The sequence below is a fragment of the Saccopteryx bilineata genome, chromosome 4, assembly GCF_036850765.1.
Source record: "Saccopteryx bilineata isolate mSacBil1 chromosome 4, mSacBil1_pri_phased_curated, whole genome shotgun sequence".
Lineage (NCBI taxonomy): Eukaryota > Metazoa > Chordata > Mammalia > Chiroptera > Emballonuridae > Saccopteryx > Saccopteryx bilineata.
The window spans coordinates 120,983,431-120,999,588 of NC_089493.1; positions in this window are offsets into that span (position 1 = coordinate 120,983,431).

Consider the following 16,158-nt stretch of genomic DNA (forward strand, 5'->3'; position numbering starts at 1 on the left):
GACATCAAAGAAATGGTACCGTGAGGAGCACTATTGATAACTCTCCCCAAAATTTCAACAAGATCTTCAACCAGTGACAGAAAAATCTATCCTTGGAGTGTCTGGAAGTCCCACACACTGAACACAAAGGTATGATTGAGCGAAAATTGACTACATACATAATCAACACTGTAGGAAATAAAACCTGAGCAAGGGCTGCTTTCACTTGGAACTGAGATAGTGAGGGCTGAGGGTGTGGAGGAAACCAGGCTGCAGCACAGATATCCAAGCAAGGAAAGCGTGTGCCTCTGGCAAAAGCCCACGCAAGCTAATGCCAGCACCAGACCCCGGCAAAAACAGTCGAGCAGAAGCCACCATTAGCCCTGATATCCTGGTTGGTGAGTGTGGACAGTGTGCAAGAGTTTCCTCCTAGCACCCTGGGGGTGGGAGCCCATGCTCCCAGACAGAGGGGCAGGGTCAGAGGCCTTTGCATAGACTGTGACCAGAGTCTTGGTGTGGTCCCTGCACCCTGAACAGTGGTGCGCAGGGAATGTGCAAAAGCAAACTTCCCTATGCCTGAACTTCTCCAGGCGGGCAGGGCACCTCGTCCAGCCATTCAGGCTAACATCCTGGGGAAGAAAAAGTATGAAAGCGGTAGGGGGAAGGGCGTGCAAGCAGCTTGCAGTCTGTCCCTGGAGCAGATCTGCAGATCCAGTCACTAAAATTAGTTTAACCCAGTCTGCTCACCTCCCAACTGACTTACATGGCTCTAACTGACAAGATCTCTCTCAGTTCAACAATCTAAGACAAGAGGCATAATATTTTTTAGTGCCTCTTGCTCTTCACCTAGTGGCAGGGGCAACTTCCTGTCAGCCGATACAGGGTAAAAAACACATTCCCACAAAACAAACCTCAGAGAACACTGCAGTAGCTAGGCTAAGCTGTAGGCTTTTTAACAAGAAAGAAGCCTGCAGAAAGCAATACCACAGAACATCAAGGCAAATTTAACTAGATATACCTGGGGAACTGAACAGAAGTCAACACCCCCCCCCCCCACACCTGATTAAACTGGTGGCGCTGACTGGCAGAGCTTTCATACTCAGGGCTATACGTTAAAAGAGGGACTTGGCAGCTTTTAAGACCTCCTGTTCTGCAGGCAGCAACTAGGGAACCTTCTTCCCAGCCAAAACAGGTTATAAAGTGCAAAAAGCCTGGGGACAGTGGTCTCACAGAGTGCTGAGGCATACTGGACATGCCTGGAGGCTCATAGAAAGGCACCTTGAGAGCAATTGGCTACCAGCTCCACCTGATTATGCTGGCATCTCTGACTGACAGCACCTTATCCAGAGCCCTATGCTGAGTGGGAATAGAGTGGGGATTTGCCAGCTCTTTGAGCCTCTTACTTTACAGGCAGAGGCAGCAGCAACCCCATAGCTGGATCACCAGGCTGCTAATTCAGGGAGGAAAGACTAGGAGAAAGGCTCCGGAAAAACAGTCTCTCTCATTGTCAGAGCCTGCAAATGCTAACAAGCCTCGACTGCCAACGATACTGAAACCTAATATATGACATCACCATAGAGACTTATCAACTGCAAATCTCTACCTAAGCATGCCACAGGGGCAGAGCCTGAGGTACAGAGTCACCAACCAGGAAGAGGGACAGGAAAAAAAGGGAGAAGTTAACCTCTCAAAATCAAGAAAAATCCACAGACTTTATAACTTTATTCACTTTTATTTTGTTTCTTTCATCTTCTTGTCTTTATTATTTATTTTTCTTCCACCTTGGCCCTTTTATTCTCTGACCATCTTATTGTTTCCTCTTCTTGAACTATACTATACATAAGTGTTACATTTCCCATGTTCTTTCTTTTCTTCTTCCTTTCTCTCTATGAGGGTTACACTCCAAAACCCTTAACTCTCTCTCTCTCTCTCATTTTTTTCTTCTTTTCTTTTCCCCTTTTTATTTTTTCTCCCTGTCTATTAGTTTCTTCTTTTCTCCTTTACTTTTCCTCTCATTCAATCCTCAATCATGAACAAATTGTTTTATTAGGGACTCAAATTTTTTCTTTGTAACATTTTGGGTGCTTTTGCCTTCACTTTTTAACTCATTAGCATTTCCTCCAACCCTAGTTCTCTGTTCTGTCTAGTTTTTGCTCCACTTAATACAATAGTAAGTATTATTTTTCTTTTTTTTGTTTCCCTCTTATCTCTCTCATTATATCTATCTCTCAGTTGACCATCACTTACAAGCAAATCATTCTTCTCTTGACACAATTTTTTTTCCTTTTTTGCATTTTGTGGGTCCATACATCATTTTTTGCCCCTTTATCACTTTTCCCCAACTCAGGCCCTCTGTTATACGTAGCTTTTGTTCCATTTAGCACAATATAATTCAAGTTCATCACAATATTTTCTCAAGGAGGAGGGGAGAGAAAAAAAAGAAATAATAAATTTTCTTTACTTTTTCATTTCTTTTCTTTTTTTACTTTTTATTCTTTATTAATTCTCATTAGTGTTATCAACAAAACCACCCTAAGATGCCATTAAGGAAAAGGAAATCGAATATCATGGATACAAAAGACAGAGATGTAGCACAGATGGATGAGGAAAAATCTATGAAGAAAAAATTTAATATATTGGAAACTTTGGAGCTAAATGACAAAGAATTTAAAATAGAAATCCTAAAAATACTCAGCAACATACAAGAAAACAAGGAAAGGCAATTTAGGGAACTCAGAAAACAACTCAACGAACACAAAGAATATATTACCAAGGAAATTGAAACTATAAAAAACAAATCAAACAGAAATGAAAAACTCAATTCATGAACTGAAAAACGAGGTAACAAGCTTAGCTAATAGAACAGGCCAGATAGAAGGTGCGATTAGTGACATAGTAGACAAGCAACTTGAGGCACAACAGAGAAAAGGAGAGAGACTCAAAAATTCTAAAAAAAATGAGAAAGCCTTAGAGGAATTGTCTGACTACCTTAAAAAGACTAACATAAGAATAATAAGTATATCAGAAGGAGAAGAGAGAGAAAATGGAATGGAGAACATATTCAAATATATAATAAACAAGAACTTCCCAAGCCTGTGGAAAGAACTAAAGCCTCAAATTCAAGAAGGAAACAGAACACTGAGTTTCCTTAACCACAACAAACCTACTCCAAGGCACATCATAATGAAATTGGCACAAACCAATGACAAAGAAAAAATTTTCAAGGCAGCCAGGGAAAAAAAGAATACAACAAATAAAGAAAAGCCTATTAAATTATAATTGGATTTCTGAGTAGAAACTCTACAAGCAAGAAGAGAGTGGACCCCAATATTTAAAGTCCTGAAAGAGAGAAACTTACAACCAAGAATACTATACCCATCAAAGCTATCTTTCAAATACAAAGAAAAAATAAAAACATTCACATATACAGAAAAGATGAGGGAATTTATCATCAGAAAACCCACTCCAGGAAATACTAAAGGGGATTTTTCAACCAAAAACCAAGAACAAAACAAAACAAAACCACAAGTAAAAGCTTCACCAAGAACGCAATAAAACCAAATTTAAACTTTGACAGCAAAAAAGGGGGGAGGGAGAGGATGAAGAAATAACCATGGACATTATAGATATACAAAGAATTATTGTAGAATACTACAAAAAAGTATATGTATATGCCACCAAATTCAACAATCTAGAAGAAATGAATAATTTTCTATAACAATACAACCTTCCTAGGCTGAGTCATGAAGAAGCAGAAAGCTTAAACAGAACAATAAGCAGGGAGGATATAAAAAAAACTATTAAACACCTCCCCCAAAATAAGAGTCCAGGCCCAGACGGTTATACTAGTGAATTCTATTGAACATTCAAAGAAGACTTGGTTCCTATTCTACTCAAAGTCTTCCAAAAAATTGAAGAAGAAGCAATACTTCCAAACACATCTTATGAGGTCAGCATAACCCTCATACCAAAACCTGGAAAGGATGGCACAAAAAAAGAAAACTACAGACCAATATCTCTAATGAATACAGATGCTAAAATACTAAACAAAATACTAGCAAATCAAATACAACAACATATTAAAAAATAGTACATCATGATCAAGTGGTATTCATCCCAGAATCTCAAGGGAGGTTCAACATATGTAAAACGGTTAACATAATACACCATATAAACAAAACAAAGAATAAAAACCACATGATCTTATCAATAGATGCAGAAAAGGCATTCGATAAAATACAACACAATTTTATATTTAAGACACTCAACAAAATAGTATAGAAGAAAAATATCTCAACATGATAAAGGCCATATATGATAAACCATCTGCTAACATTGTATTAAATGGCATAAAACTGAGGACTTTCCCCCTTAAATCAGGAACAAGACAGAGTTGTCCACTCTCTCCATTCTTATTTTACTTGATGTTAGAAGTTCTAGCCAGAGCGATCAGACAAAATAAAGAAATAAATGGCATCCATATCGCAAAAGAAGAAGTAAAGGTATCACTTTTTGCAGATGATATGTTCTTATACATCAAAAACCCTAAAGACTCCACAAAAAGATTACTAGAAACAATAAGCCAATACAGTAAGGTCACAGGATACAAAATTAATATACAAAAGTCCATAGCCTTTTTATATGCCATCAATGAAACATTAGAAAATGAACTAAAAAAAAAAAAATCCCCTTCATGATTGCAACAAAAAAAATAAAATACCTAGGAATAAACATAACAAAAAATGTAAAGGACCTATATAACAAAAACTAACTACAAAGCATTGTTAAGGGAAATCGAAAAAGATACAATGAAATGGAAAAATATTCCTTGTTCTTGGATAAGAAGAATAAATATAATCAAAATGGCCATATTACCCAAAGCAGTATACAAATTTAATGCAATTCCAATCAAAATTCCAATGACATTTTTTAAAGAAATGAAACAAAAAAATAATTAGATTTGTATGGAATTATAAAAAACCTCGAATAGCCAAAACAATCCTAAGGAAAAAAAAAAAATGAAGCTGGGGGCATTACAATACCTGACATCAAACTATATTATAGAGCCACGCCAATCAAAACAGCATAGTATTGGCAGAAAAATAGTCACTCAGACCAATGGAACAGAATAGAAAGTCCAGAAATAAAACCACATATATATGGTCAAATAATTTTTGATAAAGGAGCCAACAACACACAGTGGAGAAAAGAAAGCCTCTTCAATAAATGGTGCTGGGAAAACTGGAAAGCTACATGCAAAAGAATGAAACTTGACTACAGTTTGTCCCCTTGTACTAAAATTAATTCAAAATAGATCAAAGACCTAAATATAAGACCTGAAACAATAATGTACATAGAAGAAAACATAGGTACTAAACTCATGGACCTTGGGTTTAAAAAGCATTTTATGAATTTGACTCCAACGGCAAGAGATGTGAAGGCAAAGATAAATGAATGCAACTACATCAGACTGAGAAGTTTTTGCTCAGCAAGAGAAACTGACAACAAAATAAACAGACAGCCAACTAAATGGGAAATGATATTTTCAAACAACAGCTCAGATATGGTCCTAATATCCAAAATATATAGAGAACTCATAAAACTCAACAACAAAGAAACAGACAATCCAATAAAAAAAAAAATGGGAAGAAGACATGAACAGACAATTCTCCCAGGAAGAAATACAAATGGCCAACAAATATATGAAAAGATGCTCATCTTCATTAGTTATTAGAGAAATGCAAATCAAAACTGCAATGAGATACCACCTCACACCTGTTATATTAGCTATTATCAACAAGACAGGTAATAGCAACTGTTGAAGAGGCTGTGGAGAAAAAGGAACCCTCATTCACTGTTGGTGGGAATGCAAAGTAGTATAACCATTATGGAAGAAAGTATGGTGGTTCCTCAAAAAACTGAAAATAGAACTACCTTATGATCTAGCAATCTCTCTACTGGGTATATACCCCCAAAACTCAGAGACATTGATATGTAAAGACACATGTAGCCCCATGTTCATTGCAGCATTGTTCACAGTGGCCAAGACATGGAAACAACCAAAAAACCCTTCAATAGATTACTGGATAAAGAAGACATGGCACATATATACTATAAAATACTACTCAGACATAAGAAATGATGACATCAGATCATTTACAACAAAATGGTTGGATCTTGATAATATTATATGGAGTGAAATAAGTAAATCAGAAAAAACTAAGAACTGCATGTTTTCATACATAGGTGGGACATAAAAATGAGACTAAGAGATATAGACAAGAGTGTGGTGGTTATGGGGGGGAGGGGATAGGAGGAGGGGCACAAAGAACACTAGATAGAAGGTGATGGAGGACAATCTGACTTTGGGTGATGGGTATGCAACATAATTGAATGACAAGATAATCTGAACATGTTTTCTTTGAACATATGTACCCTGATTTATTGATGTCACCCCATTAAAATTAATGAAAATTTATTAAAAAAACAGAAAGTACTATTAAAGTATAAATTAATATGCATAATAAATAGAAAGTAGGAATAGACTAATACAAGTTAAATAATTCAGTAAAATTTATATGAAGGCCTGACCTGTGGTGGTGCCGTGGATAAAGCGTTGACCTGGAATGCTGAGGTCGCCAGTTCAAAACCCTGGGCTTGCCTGGTTAAGGCACATATGGGAGTTGATGCTTCCTGCTCCTCCCCCTGTTCTCTCTGTATCTCTCCCTCTCTCTCCCCTCTCTCTCTCTAGTAAAAATGAATAAATAAACAAATCTAAAAAAGTAAATAAATAAAAAAATTAATATGAAAAATAAAACTCCTGTGCAGAATAACTCCTGTGCAGAATAATTCCAAATAATTTTTGTTGATACTTTGACCCTAAGAAGTTGGAGCATAATTCCCCAATTTTATATGTGTGTGGGCTACACATAGTGACTTCCTTTGAAAGACTACAGTATGAAAAAGGAGGAGAAGGGAAGTCAGGTAGATAGTATACACTATGATATAATGTAATGTGATGGGTACCTCGCCTCTGTGACCTTCATTCCATCATTTATAACTTAATTTAATCATAAAAAAATCAAACAAATCTAGAGATATAGTTTATAAAATATTTGACCAATACTTCTCAAAATTGTCAAAATCATTAAAAACTCAGAAAAAAAATCAGAATTTCATAGCAACTAGAAACCTAAATAGACATGAGAACTAAGTATGATGTGATAGAATCCTGGAATTGAAGATAATTGAAAAAAGCTAAGGAAATTTGAATAAAGCAGGGACTTTCTTATTTAGTATTGGTTCACTTGTTGTGAAAAATTCACCCTACTAATGTAAAATGTTAACAATAGAAATTTGGTGGGGAGCATACAAAAACTCTGTATTATCTTTGCAATTTTTAGAAAATCTAAAACCATTCTAAAATAAATGTTTATTTACAATATACAGGTGATGTATCATAGAATTGTACATGTGAAAACTAAATAATCTAAATAACCATTGTCACCCTGGTACATTTTTTAAATTATTTATTGATTTTTAGAGAGAAGGAAAGAGAGAGATAGAGAGAGGAAGAGAAAGATAGAAACATTGGTTTGTTTTTTTATTCATTTATGCATTCATTGACAGATTCTTGTATATGCCCTGAACTGGGATGAAAACCTCAACCTCTGGCATGTCAGGATGACACTCTAACCAACTAAAACCTGGCCATGGCAGATATTATTTTTAAAAATAAAAACAGTAACAGTATATATAAAAATTTTATAGACATATTAATAGATTAGATAGAAGATACAAATATTGTGCTGGCAGATTTAACAAATAATAAAAATGGAAATAAAATCCTGAAAATCTGAAAGTGGCAGTTCACTTATTATGGCTAAGAATTATTCAGAAGAGATTCCATGGCAAAGATACTTAGTTTCTGGAAATCCAAGCTGAAAATAAAAATAAACCCACACCTTGTCCAAACTACAAAACAATATAGACATAGAAAAGAGTCTTAAAGTACATATATAAAAAAAACCCAAATTAAAAAGAGCATACTTCAAAGGAACTACACTGAGAGTTGCTGGCATCTCAGCAGAAGCTTATGAAGCCAGAGACAATTTCTTCAATATTGTATGACAAAATGTCAAGATAAAATTTCATGACAAGTAAATTATTTTACAAGAATGATTGTGAAATAAAAATATTTTTGATAAATTAAATGATTTTTATCAGCTCGCCAGCTTGGATCCAAGGTCGCTGGCTCGAGCAAGGGGTTATTCAGTCTGCTGAAGGCCCACGGTCAAGGCACATATGAGAAAGCAATCAATTAGCAACTAAGGTGTCGCAATGCTCAACGAAAAACTAATGATTGATGCTTCTCATCTCTCCATTCCTGTCTGTCTGTCCTTGTCTATCCCTCACTCTGACTCTCTCTCTGTCTCTGTAAAAAAAAGAATAAAAAAAAATGATTTTTATCAAAGAATTTTTACTAATGAAATTTTTTAAGAATGAACTAAAAAAAACTGCCCCACCTTCAGGAGTCTCTCCAGCCCCAGTCATGGAGACAAGATCATTCTGAGAAGCCAGGAAGCAGGTGGTGCATCACTGACCTAGTTTTCTGGCATTGAGGTAAGATGTTTCCCTACCCACTTGCTCCCATCTCTGAGACTGATGCTTCCACTTCATAGGAGACTGAGTAGAAACTGTTCTGAGGGTGGGCAGACTACACCTCTGGGTCTCAGAGGCCACACATATTGGACTCCTGGGGCCAAACCCTAGTGAAGCCTGTGAAAAAGGTCTGGGCCAACTGACACTTGAGGTGGAGTGGTGGAGTCACACCCATACCCCTTCCTAATCCCTGAATCGCCCCAGGTTCTATACTTTACCAGAGATTTTTTCAGTGTCTGAGCCCAATAAGCAGCCAGCAAATAGAGGCTGCAGGAGGCAGGCCTCACGGAACCTTGGTCTTTTTTGTACCTTTCCCAAGGGCAGTGTGGATAAAAGCCTGCCTAGGCATGCAGCTTGTTATTTCCACGTGCACCTGGGCCCAACAGAGGCAAGCAAAAACTCTGGATTGCTTGTAGCTGTAAGAAGGTTGCTGAGGGCCAGTCACAGGCAGTGTCTCCTACTTGACTGTACCAAGTTTCCTCCAGGGTAAGGCCCAGGGCCAGAACATCCAGTGGCCAGCTGTGGAGAGCATTGGTTCAGGATCTAACAACCCTTGATAGTGGGGCATCCTAAGAAAGGATTCCTCATACCTGGCTCAGCTGAGGCAACTTTTACTTTTCGTGATTAGCACCAGCAAAGTGACACGTGTGCATTGTACAGGTTGGAACTTCAGTTAGCTGGTCCTGGAGGTAGATATCTTGCCCCACTAAGCTAGGTCCTACAAGGGACAGAGACTTGAAGCATGGACATTTAAAGTGTAGGTCCCTGAGAGTCTATATTGGATCTGGTCGGGGGGCTTAGCCATTTTTTGGTGGGGCATAGTCAGCCCCAGGAGAGAGGACTCTCTCAGTCTTTTTTCCTGAGACCAGGGTCTCATCAGCTATAAGAACTTCTGCAGACAGGACTGTCAGCCCCACTCTATCTGAACCTGCTGCTCATCTTGCTGGGGAGAAATAAAATTTGAGTATCCACTAGTGCCTGAGGGATTAGGCTCTGGAGTAAGGCTTATTTTTCCTATACTGAGCTCCTGACCAAGAGACCCTCAAAGTAGGGGATCCTGCTAATGTTGTATTCCCAACCTTAGCTACCCTAACTCACTAAGCTTGCAATTTGTAGAGGGGTTAAATGGGCAAGGCTAGTCTGAGCCCACACTACAATCTTTGTACAGAAGACTCTGTGGGAAGACCAGGCAGCTTCAAGAGAAAGTGGACCAGCTGAAAAGTGTAGGCAAATCTTATGGAGTTTGGAGCTTTCACAGAGCTGCTGTCATCTCTAAGAGGAGGAATCTGATCCTTATACACAGTTTGGCCCTTCCCACACTACCCAGGCACAGGCAACACAGACACAAACAAAAAACAGAGCAGTAGCTCCAGACAGATAACACATAGCAGGCTACAAACAATGGCTAACACCAGCACAAGAAGACCTAGAACAAACAAAACCACTAATGGTTGGCAAAGAGCACCAATCCTAGACTCAGCTAACTACACAAGTAGCATGCACAAAGGAGGTGTATAGCAGGCACCAAACACTGTGTAGAATAAATATACCCAATAGAACAGACACGGCACAGTGTCTAATATATATGATCAGAATTGATGCATAGAGCTAGCCAGCCTGAAGAAATAACTGCACCCATGAAAAGACCAACTGCATTTAATAGTCAAATACAACAGGAGTGAAAATATTACCCTCAAGTAGCATTCTGAGAACAAGAAAATCAGGTGGCCTGGAGGTCAGCATTATTCATCCTATCTTCCTCATAAAGGCTCACAAGTAGCAAAGCTAGACAGAGCTACCTAATACATAGACAAAACAGGCAGACAAAGAAATATGATCCAAATGAGTCAACAAGAGAAATCCCCCCCCCAAAAAAAGTGAATGATATGGAAGTAACCAAACTACCAAAAGCAGAATTTAAAATAGTGATTTTAGGATGCTCAAGGATCTTAGAGCAACAACGGATGGATATAATGATCACCTAAATAAAGAGATAGCAAGCATCAAAAAGGGCATTGAAATCATAAAAACAAAACAGTCAGGAATGTAAAATATAATATAAAAAATAAAGAATGCACAAAAAAATCAATAGCAGGCTGGATGAAGCAGAGAATCAAATCAACAATTTAGAGAAAAAGATAAACAAAAGCAAAGAAGCAGAGCAGCAAAATTGAAAGAGGATCATAAAGACTAACGAAAATCTAAGAGACAACAAGAAGAGAAACAGCGTTAAGTATCATAGGAATTCCTGAAGAAGAGAACAAACAAGGTTTAGAGATCTGTTTGAAGAAATCATAGCTGAAAATTTCCCTAAATTGATGAAGAAACGAGTTATACAAGTTGAAGAAGCACAGAGAGTCGCATTAAAGAGGAACCCAAGGAGGCCTACACTAGGACAAACCATAATTAAAATGCCAAAGTTATGAGAAAAGGAAAGAATACTAAAAGCTGCAAGAGAAAAGTAGTTAATTACCTACAGAGAAGATTCCATAATGATGACATCTGACTTCTCAACTGAAAAACTTGATGCTAGAACATAGGCAAGAAATACTTAAAGTGTTGCAGAACAGAAACCTACAACAAAGACTATTTTATCCAGCAAGGTTATCATTTAAAATTGAAGGAAAAATAAAAAGCTTCCCAGACCAAAAAAAAAAAGCCTCAAGGAATGCATTACAGCCAAACCAGTACTGCAAGAAATGTTAAGAGGCCTGCTGTAAAAAGAGCTAAAGAAAAAAGAAATCAAGAGAAAGTGGCTTGTAGATTTTTAAAAGAATTAGCAATAAGTAAGTACATATCAATAATAATCTTAAATGTAAATGGATTTAATGCTCCAATCAAAAGACATAGGGTAGCTGCATGTATAAGGAAACAGTATGTACATATGCAATCTACAAGTGACCCACATCAGAACAAAGGATATGCATAGACTGAAAGTGAAGGAATGAAATAAAGTATTTCACGCAAACAGAAATGAAAAAAAAATCTGGGATAGCAATGTTTATATCTCAAAAATAGGCTTTAAAACAAAGTCCACAATAAGGAATAAAGAAAGTCACTACATAATGATAAAGGGAGCAATCCAACAAGATGTAGAAAAAGCATTTGGTAAAATTAAGCTCCTATTTATGATCAAAATTCTCAACAAGGTAGGAATACAGAGAACATCTGTGAACATAATAAAGTCTACCAATAATAAACCCACAGCTAATGTCTTACTCCATGGGAAAAAATTAAAAGCAATCACCTTAAGATCAAGAGCAAGGCAGGGATGCCCCATTTAACCACTCTTATTCAACATAGTTCTGGAAGTTCTAGCCACAGCAATCAGACAAGCAGAAGAAATAAAAGGCATCCAAATTGGAAAAGAAGAGGTAAAACTATCATTATTTGCTAATGACATGATACTATACATAGAAAACTCTAAAGTTTCAGTCAAAGCTCTACTACTAGACCTCATAAATGGATTTGTCAAGATGACAGGATACAAAATTACCATTCAGAATTAGTGGAATTTTTATATACCAATAATAAACTTTCAGAGAGATTAATTAAGGAAATGTTTCCTGCCACAATTGCAACATAATAAATAAAGTACTTAGAAATAAATTTAACCAAGGAGGTAAAAGACTTGTACAAAGAATATTATAAGACATTGAGAAAAGAAATCAAGGAAGATAAAAACAAGTAGAAGCATATACTGTGTTCATGGATAGGAAGAATAAACATCATTAAACTGTCTATACTTCAAAACCCTGGGCTTGCCTGGTCAAGGTACATATGGGAGTTGATGCTTCCTGCTCCTTCCCCCTTCTCTCTCTCTTGTTTTTTCTCTCTCCCTCTTTCTCTCTCTCCTCCAAAATGAATAAATAAATAAAAATAATAATTTTTAAAATGTCTATACTACCCAAAGCAATATATAATTTCAATGCAATTCCAATTAAAATACCAATGGCATACTTCAAAGATATAGCACAAATATTTCAAATTTTATATGGAACCAAAAAAGAATATGAATAGCCTCAGTAATCTTGAAAATGAAGAACAAAAGAAGAGGTGTCACACCTCTTGCTATCAAGTTATACTACAAGGCCATTGTAATTAAAACAACTTGGTACTGTCATAAGAACAGGCATTCAGATCAATGGAACAGAACAGAAATCCAGAAATAAATCCATGCGTTTATGGTCAATTGATATTTCACAAAGGAGGTAAGAGCATCCAATGAAGTAAAGACAGCTTCTTTAATAAATGGTGTTGAGAAAATTGGACAAGTACATGCAAAAAAAATAAAAATAAAACTAGACTACCAATTTACACCATTCAAAAAATAAGCTCAAAATGGATAAAAGGTTTAAATGTAATTGCAAAACCATAAACATCTTGGAAGAAAACAAAGGCAGTAAACTTTCCAATATCTCTCGTAGCAATATTTTTTTCTGATATATCTCCACGGCAAGGACAAATAAAGGACAAAATAAATGAATCAGACTGTATCTAACAAAAAGCTTTGATACAGCAAATCATACCATGAACAACATAAAAAGACAATCTACACAATGAGAGAACATATTCGCCAATATGTCTTCATAAGGAGTTAATACCCAAAATTTATAAAAAACTTCTAAAACTCAATACCAGGAAGGTAAACAGTCCTATTAAAAATGGTCTAAAGAACTAAATAGATCGGTGTTTCCCAACGTGGGGCCCATGCCCCACAGGGGGGCAATTCGATAGTTAAGGGGGGCAATTTGAAAATGGACTCGACATGACTTTAACTCTTTCGCCCCAGGCCATTTAAATGCAATGCTCAATATCGGTGCCAAATTTAACAAAAAATGCAATTCTTAAATAATTGAGGTAAATAATTATTAAGTATAATTTTGTTTGATGAGACCAAAATATCAACTGAGTGATTGGCATCGTCAAGTAAACTTCGTCCTGGGTTCACCATGGAGCGTGCGGTCTGCTGCAGGGAACCCCGGACATTTGAAAAACTCGCTAAACAACGCAGTTATTCTCACCTAATTGGCCCATCACAACTTCTGTAGTGTTTCACATCATTCAGTTGGTGTTAATTTGGAATAAGTGTCAGTCAAAACTGTTGTAAAAGCTCGTTGATTTAATAAATATACATATATATATTGTATAGATATAAGTGGTAAGTATTTATTTTATTTTTATCAATATTAAACTCTTTATTAAGTACTTCTTGCATCGGGGCTAGAAAAGCACTAATATTTTATAAATATTATTGGGGCTATAATAGTGCATGCAGGACAATTTTAATTTTAGAAGCATAACTTTCCAGAAAATTTTGTCAAGTGGAAAAAATATAGATACCTTTTGATTTGCGGTGGTAGTGTAGTAAATGTGTTATATACATTTAAATAAATATGAATTTTTAGTATACGTTTACTCTATGTCACATTGAATATATTTTAACACATTTGTTTGTTTGTTTGTTTTTGTTTTTTTGTATGTTTCTGAAGCTGGAAACAGGGAGAGACAGTCAGAGAGACTCACATGTGCCTGACCGGGATCCACCCGGCACGCCCACCAGGGGCGATGCTCTGCCCAACAGGGGGCAATGCTCTGCTCCTCTTGGGTGTCGCTCTGCCACGACCAGAGCCACTCTAGCGCCTGGGGCAGGGGCCAAGGAGCCATCCCCAGTGCCCGGGCCATCTTTGCTCCAATGGAGCCTTTGGCTGCGGGAGGGGAAGAGAGAGACAGAGAGGAAGGAGGGGGGGTGGAGAAGCAAATGGGTACTTCTCTTATGTGCCCTGGCCGGGAATCAAACCCGGGTCCCCCGCACGCCAGGCTGACGCTCTACCACTGAGAGGCCAGGGCATTAACACATATTTTAATATTAGTTTTTAATTGATCTTACTTTTATTTCTTATAGCCCATAGTAAAATGAGTGGTGCAAGCAAGAAAAAAACTCATCAATATTTGGAGGAATATTTAAAATTTGGGTTCATACCCGCTGTTCACGATGAGCGGATTCCTTTTTGTCTTTTATGCCAGCAATGCTTGACCAACGAATCAATGAAACGAGGTCGTCTTGAGGCGCATTTGAAGGCAAAACATAGTGCTCATATTAATTCAGATTTGAGTTACTTTAAAACTTTAAAGAAAAATTTTGAAAAAAGAACATTAAAGTCTCTATTTACTGCTCATACCTCAACTAATAATCGTGTTCTTGAGGCTAGTTATCAAATTTCTTTATTCATCGCTAAAACTGGAGAAAATCACTCTATAGGAGAGAATTTAATAAAACCATCAATATCAGCATTTCTTAAAACGGTTCTTGAAAAAGATGACAAAGATGTAAAAACTATGTCACTCAGTAACAATACTGTTAGCAGAAGAATAGACTAAATGAGTGAGGATATTGAAAAACAACTTATTGAAAAGCTGAAAACAAGAAAATTCTCCTTGCAAATGGATGAATCAACTTTGAGAGACAGTGAGGCAGTATTGATAACTTACGTAAGATATATTGATAAAGGACATTTTGCTGAAGAAATGTTGTTCTGTAAAAGATTAGAAAGCACCACTACCTCCAAAGATTATATATATATATATATATATATATATATATATATATATATATATATATATATCTAAAAAACTACTTAGATGTCAATGATATACCAATGAAAAATAGAACATCTTGTGCTGCAGATGGTGCTCCCAATATGATGGGCAAGAAAAACGGCTGCTTAAAATTGATGAAAGATGCAAATCCAGAAATGATTCTTGTGCATTGTGTTATTCATAGGGAAAACTTGGTAGCTAAAAATATCTCGCCTATTCTGAATGAAGTATTACATACAGTAATAAATAAAGTGTGTTAATGCTATTAAAGCTAGTGCCAAATGTGAGCGTCTTTTCAAGCTATTTTGTGAAGAGCAAAATGAAGACCATGTGAGACTTTTACTTCATACTGAAGTAAGATGGCTATCTAAAGGAAACTGTTTGAAAAGATTTATGGAACTGTTTGATACTCTTAGTGATTTTTTAAGCGACAAACCTAAAATGAAGTATCTGTTAACAATAGATGGTAAAGCATTTGTGAGTTATTTAGCCGATATCTTTGAAAAACTAAATATATTAAATAAGCAACTTCAAGGAACAAATAAAACTCTTGTCGATGCAAAAGCAAAGATATTTGGTTTCATTACCAATATTGAGTTCTGTCAGAAACATATTAACAACAAAAACTTTAAACAGTTTCATTGGCTCCAAAAATGTGAAGTAACTGATACTGCTTTACTTGTTATTGTCAATCATTTGAATATTCTATCAGCTGATTTAAAAGAAAGATTTTCTGATTTAAAACAAATTGATTTCCCAACATGGATGATGCAGCCAATGTTAGTGGATTTGTCTGATATATCAAATATGCAGTATCAAGAAGAACTTGCAGAATTGCAAAATGATGAGTCAGTTAAAGCTTTATTTAATATCAAAGGAGCGATGGCATGGCTTTGTGAGGAAACAGAAATCAAATAC